This window comes from Palaemon carinicauda, chromosome 5, assembly GCF_036898095.1.
Source record: "Palaemon carinicauda isolate YSFRI2023 chromosome 5, ASM3689809v2, whole genome shotgun sequence".
NCBI classification, from domain to species: domain Eukaryota; kingdom Metazoa; phylum Arthropoda; class Malacostraca; order Decapoda; family Palaemonidae; genus Palaemon; species Palaemon carinicauda.
The window spans coordinates 35324711-35332210 of NC_090729.1; positions in this window are offsets into that span (position 1 = coordinate 35324711).

Consider the following 7500-nt stretch of genomic DNA (forward strand, 5'->3'; position numbering starts at 1 on the left):
CAAGGTCAGAGATAACAGCTTGCACTCCTCCAAGGAGGGGCATGGTTTCCCTGCCTCCACCGCCTTTAAGGCTGCCTTATATCCCTTTTCCATGAAGGGAAAGGTTCTGGTAGGAGAGGCCACAAAGGAGGGAAGCTTCTTACCCAAGGCTAGCACCTTTGAGTTAGAGAATCCCCTCTCTTTCATCGAGCTCGCTAGTAACGCCTAAGCTTTATTTTGGTATAAAACTATGACCTCCTTCAGCACCGTCTCCTCCTTTGAGGCTGGCTCCTTCCTAAGACGGACATAGCAGTCCGGATAAGAATCTTTATTGGGCCAAAATTCCACTTCTTCCAGGGAAACTGCTCCCAACTTTTCTTAAATCACGATCTTCCCGGTTGTCATTGGCATGTGTTCGGTATACCTCCAAGGATTGGTATTCGAGCACAAAGGAAGATCCTTCACGCTGAGCCACTTCTGGGGCCCACGTGATGCTGCAAGTCTGCGTATCTGCAGTTTCATTGCAGCTTCCTTCTCATCATTCTTCCTTTGAATTTGTTGGATCATCTCAACAATGGAAGAAGGAGTCCTTCCCAGTTCATCTGGGATAGCAGACGATGTAGAAGGAACAGGTTCTGGGTCCGGAACTGATGTAACCGACACCTCGTCGATTTCTTCCTCTTCTACTTTAGGAGTCTTGGACAGCTCCTCCTCCTGACCATCTCCTAGAAGGTCCTTCTCAGTAGAATCCGACACCTCCGACATCTTATCGTCCAATTGGATGACTTGAAGGGCGGCCGAGACTTCAGAATCTACCGGATTCTGGGCAGTTGGTATCTCCACCTGAGGCTGAGGGATGATTGCATCAGCCGATGCTTTAGGGAAGAGGTAGGACCTCATCTTCTCATTTGGAAGGTAGGGGCCTTAGGTGTTTTTCTGAAAACCCCTCACCCAGGTTCGTAACTTTTCCCTTGACTCCGTCGACTTAGGGTTGTCAAAAGCCTCGGTAATCAGGTTAGAACATACTGTACAAACCTGAGGGTCCCAATACCGGGGATCACATCTGGAGGCTGCACATGCTGCGTGCCTCCTGCAAAGCTGATGTCCACAGAAGTTCTTGCTACGGACATTATAGAACACACTCCCGCACTTTGGATGGTCCTCCTGTAAAGAGAAGAAAAATCCATGAGTATCAAGTGAAGGCTTTTCACTTATATTAAAACATGTAGCTTATATAAAAGAAAGAAGGAAAGACACATACATGTATTTCCTGTCCAGTCAATTGCTGTAACCTCCCAAGATATTAAAACTATGGTTAATTCTATTCTAGAAAACCTAAAGTAATTTCCTAAACGTAAATTTAAGGTGTAGTTCACACCTTGAAAAAAAGTTTTAATATACGGTATAGAATGAATACAGAAAGAACTCACTTTCTATATATTGTACGGTCTCAACAAAAGGCTGTACAAGATAACATTATGTATGTTGAAGAACTTTATTGTTATCACAAACTCTGTACTATAGTTTTACTAATGCAGTCTGTACTACACTACAAATATAATAACTACTGTATATCGCCTGATGTTCTGCCGGCCGGCATCTACCCCTGTATAGTTGGAAGATATACTACCTTTAACTAATAGGCAGCAGGCCACTGTTTCGCAAGTGTGTGCCGGCCGGCAATCATTGCCGGCCGACAGCTGAAAACACTAATAACCGGCTGCCGGCCGCTAATCGTAGTGGCCAGCAGATTTCGGGATGTGTTTCCACTGCCGGCAGGCAAAGGTAGCAATACCCATGCCCGCTGGCAGTAGCTTAGAACCAGAGAACCTCCGCCTGCCCGGCTGTTGGCTGTTAAGCCGGCAGCCAGGCTACGGGTACAACACAATAGTCAGAGAAACAGAATGGATGTAAGGTTATAAGGCGGCATTGTCATATGACCTTCCATCCAGAAAGAGAGAACTTATGAAAGGAGAGAATGATGCATTCAGGCTTCCAAAAAATCCATAGCCTGCCGGACTCTACCGGCGCACATGGAAGGGACACCAAGGGAGGTCTGGGGTTCACTCTGTAAAGAACAAGGGGTCTCTGCCGGCCGACACGTAATTGCCAGCCGGCAGAGAGCTGAGCCGGTCCTCCATCCTAACCTACAATAGGTACGGAAGTAGAGACTATTGGAAGAAAGAGTCCTTCCCAGTTCATCTGGGATAGCAGACGATGTAGAGGGAACAGGTTCTGGTTCCGGAACTGATGTAACCGACACCTCGTCGATTTCTTCCTCTTCTACTTTAAGAGTCTGGGACAGCTCCTCCTCCTGACCTTCTCCTAGAAGGTCCTTCTCAGTAAAATCCGACACCTCCGACATCTTATCGTGCCAATGACAACCGGGAAGATTCCCCTCTCTTTCACTGAGCTCGCTAGTAACGCCTAAGCTTTACTATGGTATAAAACTATGACCTCCTTTGTGGCCTCTCCTACCAGAGCCTTTCCCTTCATGGAAAAGGGATATAAGACAGCCTTAAAGGCGGTGGAGGCAGGGAAACCATGCCCCTCCTTGGAGGAGTGTAAGCTGTTATCTCTGACCTTGCCCTTGGACCAAGAAGACTGGAAGGACGTACACCTTACGTTCTCAGTCGGGAAGCTGGAAGCTGATATCACCGACTGTCAGTTTAGTGAGGAACTTCCAAAACTTGCATAGAGAGCAAGAGCCAAAGGAAAGACTTGCTGCATCGATGTCGTTGCAAACGACATTAGAAAAAATGGACGAGTTGGGGGAGGGATAAGGGTCCTATAAACTTCGTTCTAGCAAGAGACACATTCAGCAGTTAGGGAAGCTCATCCTAACCTAGAGTTGTCTATTAGGGAGGAAGACTGGCAATACTTGCTATCCTCCTTCTAACCAGAACAAAGTTAGGTGAAGTTATTTCGCCGGGCAACGGAGAAAACTCATTCTTCAGCCCGGGAAAAACAACACAGGACAGTCAGCTAGACCACTATAGGAAGGAATCATCTCGTACAGAATCCTTCAGATGAGGACTAGGGAAGCAAAGCTTCGTGTATCCGCCCCTAACCTAGCAAAGGAAACTCATTCTCTATGCTAGGAAGAAGCAGACCACAGACTAGAAGATCTGATGTTCTGCCCTAACCCCAAAAAACAGTCACTCTGGTTATCAGGTCAGGACAGACATATCGTAGTATAGTTATACCTGAATTATTATACAGATAGAGCCGCTAGGATTAAGCCTAAGGCTTACTCAGAGGGAGAGAGCGATTGAACTTAGCCTTCGGAGGAGAAATGAACAATCGGGGATGTGCGAAAGTATACTACTGTAGCTAGGTTACTAGCCTAGGTGCAGTGAGAATCGATTACCTAATTCACCGAAACTCTCTCGTATACAGTCTTGGAAAGAACATTCAATAATATCTTAAACGTATAAAATATTTGCCTATAGCTTCAATAATATAACACTTGTAAAAACTTACATCATGCATGAAAGTACTAGGGCCAGACGCCTAGGATACTAAGCTTCAAGAAGGGCAAGATCGGTTACCTATATCGCGGAACTAAAAACTAACGGCATCATATAAGTATTCCTAAAGGAGCTAAATAACTACATTATTAAAGCATAACAAACTGGGAACATTGCTCTAGCTAACTAAATGACCCATATATAGCGAGCGATAGCATCCAGGATGCCTCCGGTAGGCAACAGCTCTTGTTTACGTTAATATCACTTTTGATTTAATTCAAAACGACCAGAGCTTACATTTATGCACAGTAAAGATAATACTCAACTTTCCAGAGGCAGAAGAGGCCGGAGATGTTATCAAAATGTTGAATTAAATCCAAAATAATGAGAGAACATAAGGGAAAACACCGAGTAGTAGAGCTACACGAAAAGGAATAAAGAGAACGCTACCGCCTTCATCAAATATCACTGGAAACGGAATAGACGAGATGCCTTATGAGCAGCTCTCTTTTCATTCTCGTTTCAGATTCTTGTCACTGTAACCCCTCGAAGCGTTAATACTGTTCGGGGTGAAGATAGCTATGTGACATGTCAAGAATACGTCCTCTGATATTATGCTATATCCCTGTGAGACTATTTAGGGATATTCGCTCCAGTACTTAGAATTCTGGATACCTTAAGGTAAAATTCTCCGGGATTATCACTGTAGTCAAATATCCCCTAGGAAGCTACCTATTAGGAACTTCCATCAGGACGACATGGCCTGAACCCAAATATATATATATATATATATATATATATATATAAAGGAAGTTTATATTAACAGCAAAACACATGTTGATATACTGTTCTATAATTTATAAAATTAATTGTTTCTGAGTTTCAAACAAATAATGCTCTTACTAACATAAGTTACCTTGTGTTGAAGTATCTCAAATATTGTAAAGCAACAAATACTAAGATGGAATATGTGATGATAAGAATCTATTGAGCTAAATTATGCCCTCTGAAAATAAACACGAAACTATTCATTATTGTTGCGATTTCATGGAGAAATTTACTATTGAATATTGACGTCAATGCTTAATTAAATTGAATTGCACGAGTATCTGCTCTTTAACATTGTTAGCCTATTACACTTGATATGACTGAGGGTAAGGGGAAGGTATTAAATTAAATTTTTGGACCAAATTAAAAATTTAATTGTTTAATTTTACTCCTAAAGTTCACGGAAACCTAACGATTCAGGCTATGCCTCTCTGATCGTCACGGAGTTGAAGGGGAAAAAAATACATTAGTCTGAATATATTGCAAAATATCACAGAGGGAATATACACACGACATCATGATAAGGAATACAGCATTCTGAATCAATTTCACAAGGAATATGCAATGGACATCTTGATGAAGAAAACAGTAATCCGAATTTATTGCAGAAAAAAATAAAAACATCCCTCAAGGATTATAAAAATGACCTCTGGATGGAGGAATTTCAAATTAAAGGGTAATATACAGATTTTTCTGACCTTTTTTTAATTATTGTCTTTGGCGACCTCCCTGTCAAGGAGCAAAGATCCTCTTCCGGAAAAAGGGAGGAAAAAGTATGAGTAAGAAAATACCTTATGTCGGACCGACTGGGAAAGGAGCTGCCCTTGCTGCTTATCCAGAATCAGCTTGGTCGTCTTATCATCATCGTCATCATTATCATCATCATCTCCATTGTCTGTCCAGTATCCAGGATTCCCTGGAAAATCTACTTCTCTTACGGACTGATTGAATATAAAGAACCCATGTTACACCCGATGATATAACAATTTACTAAACAGGCAAAGGTTTTTTTTTATTCATTTTCATTAGAAAAATTGAGATGTATAATCAAAGTCAGTTAATATTGGAATCTAAATATGATAAATATTTTAGGTAATTGACAAAGATCCGTACTTAAAATTTGAAACTAATTTCCTGGATGTATTGAAATCCAACGAGGTTTAAACCTTTATTAATTACGATGAATGCAAGATAATGTCATCATTAGAATGTTTTTTTTCTTATTACGTGCATGTTTCATATAAAGTCATTATTCTTCAAATAGTATAAGGTGACTTCATCACAAAGAATGCAAAAAAAAAAAAAAAAATCCTTTGCACATATAAATTATATAGTAAAAGAGAATGTATCGAGAAATTCCACTACGCAGTCATGCAGTCGGATATATATTCCAAGGAAGCTGACATGGAGAAAATGAAACAAATGAAAACAAGGGTTTTTGACCAAAGGAAATAAAATTCCTTCAAGCAATGGACTGGACAACATACATCCAAAATGAAAAAGAACCACTCTATTTGGTAAAACATACACTGGTATTCATTATTTACTCCCCTGTTTCCCAATTGGACCGTGTAAAATTAGGCTACACTTGCAGTTGACATTCAGTATGACAGTATATAGCAAAATTAGGAAGTTATTATGTCACAGACATGCCAGAAATGGAAGCCTTTGCCCACTTAAAGATAAAAAAAGAAAAGATAGAAAATAAAATGAACTCTGCTGCCACGCATCCGGTTATATATTCCCGGGATGCGGACATGGGGGAAATGAAACACATGGAAAACAAGGTTTCAGACAAAGGAAATAGAGTAAATTCTCATCCTGGATGTAACAAAGGGCATCCACAATGAACAGAGACCAATATATAAAGTAAAGGACATACTAGTATATATATATATATATATATATACTGTATACACACACACTTATATATATATATATATATATATATTTATATATACATATATATATATATATATATATCTGTGTGTGTGTTTGTATTCTCTCTCTCTCTCTCTCTCTCTCTCTCTCTCTTTGAGAAAACCTCCTTGTTATCAGCATTTCACCATTAGCCAGCAGGGACTATCACTGGTCCCCTCTTACCTCCCCCCCAGGCACCTACCCTGGGAGTACCCCCCTGTAGAAGGTCTCATGGTTGGTAGCGTCTAACCTCCCCCCCAGGCACCTACCCTGGGAGTACCCCCCGGTAGAAGGTCTCACGGCGTCTAACCTCCCCCCCAGGCGCCTACCCTGGGAGTACCCCCCGGTAGAAGGTAATTCAACAAGTAATTACCGTGTTCAATATAAGCACTTTTAGATCACAGTTTGAAACAATCTGCATTGTAGATTTAAGTAAAACTAATATCCTACTCTAAATATGGAAACATCACAAGGGAGGCTGTCGACCTGTTCAAGTCCTAGTGTATTACCTGCCAAGACAAGACAAAAAGAACCAAGACAAAGGGACTTGTGGTTCAGCACTTACTTACTTAAGATTTCAATTCTGGTTTCCAAGACAATTTAATTGACATGCAGTCATCTCCACAAGCCTAACACAAGTGGATTATTGGCTGCGTATTGTGCATGGCAAGCCCCCAGAGAGGCACAGAGTCAAGGTTCAGTTGAACAGGCAAACTTTAGACATCAAAGACATGCTGGTTTTTTGACTCTGACAACAACGCCCAAGATTTGTCCCTAGGCCTTCGTTTTATTCAGAACCAGAAGAACTCATCATACCCTTCATTAGAACCCCTATATGCTACTTTGCTTCGAGAGGATCCAAAGGTTGGACTCACTTCCACTAGCTTGCTTCAGAAGGTCATTGACTGCTTAGAGACAGAAGATGAGCTTGCAGCACTAGGAACCCAGTTTCCTACTGATCCAAGTGATGAGCCACTCAAGGCCTCTGAGCAAGTCATCATCACCACCCTGCCACCCCAGTCCCTTGATGAGCCATTCACCATCTTCACCTAGCCACCCCAGGTCCACTCAGTCCTGCACCGCATTTTGCACCAAGTCAACAAGAAATTTCTAAGAACTGCAAGAGCGCCAAAAGGGCTCAAGTATGCCAGGCAGAACGTATGGTCAAACGTAGTAGGATCGACTTAAAGGCCGGGGAAATAGGGGACAATGTTGCAGTGCCAGTTCCATATGTTGACCAGGTAAGGAAGAATCCAAGAAATCTTCTAGGAACCATCATGGAAGGAAATTAAAATGACTTATA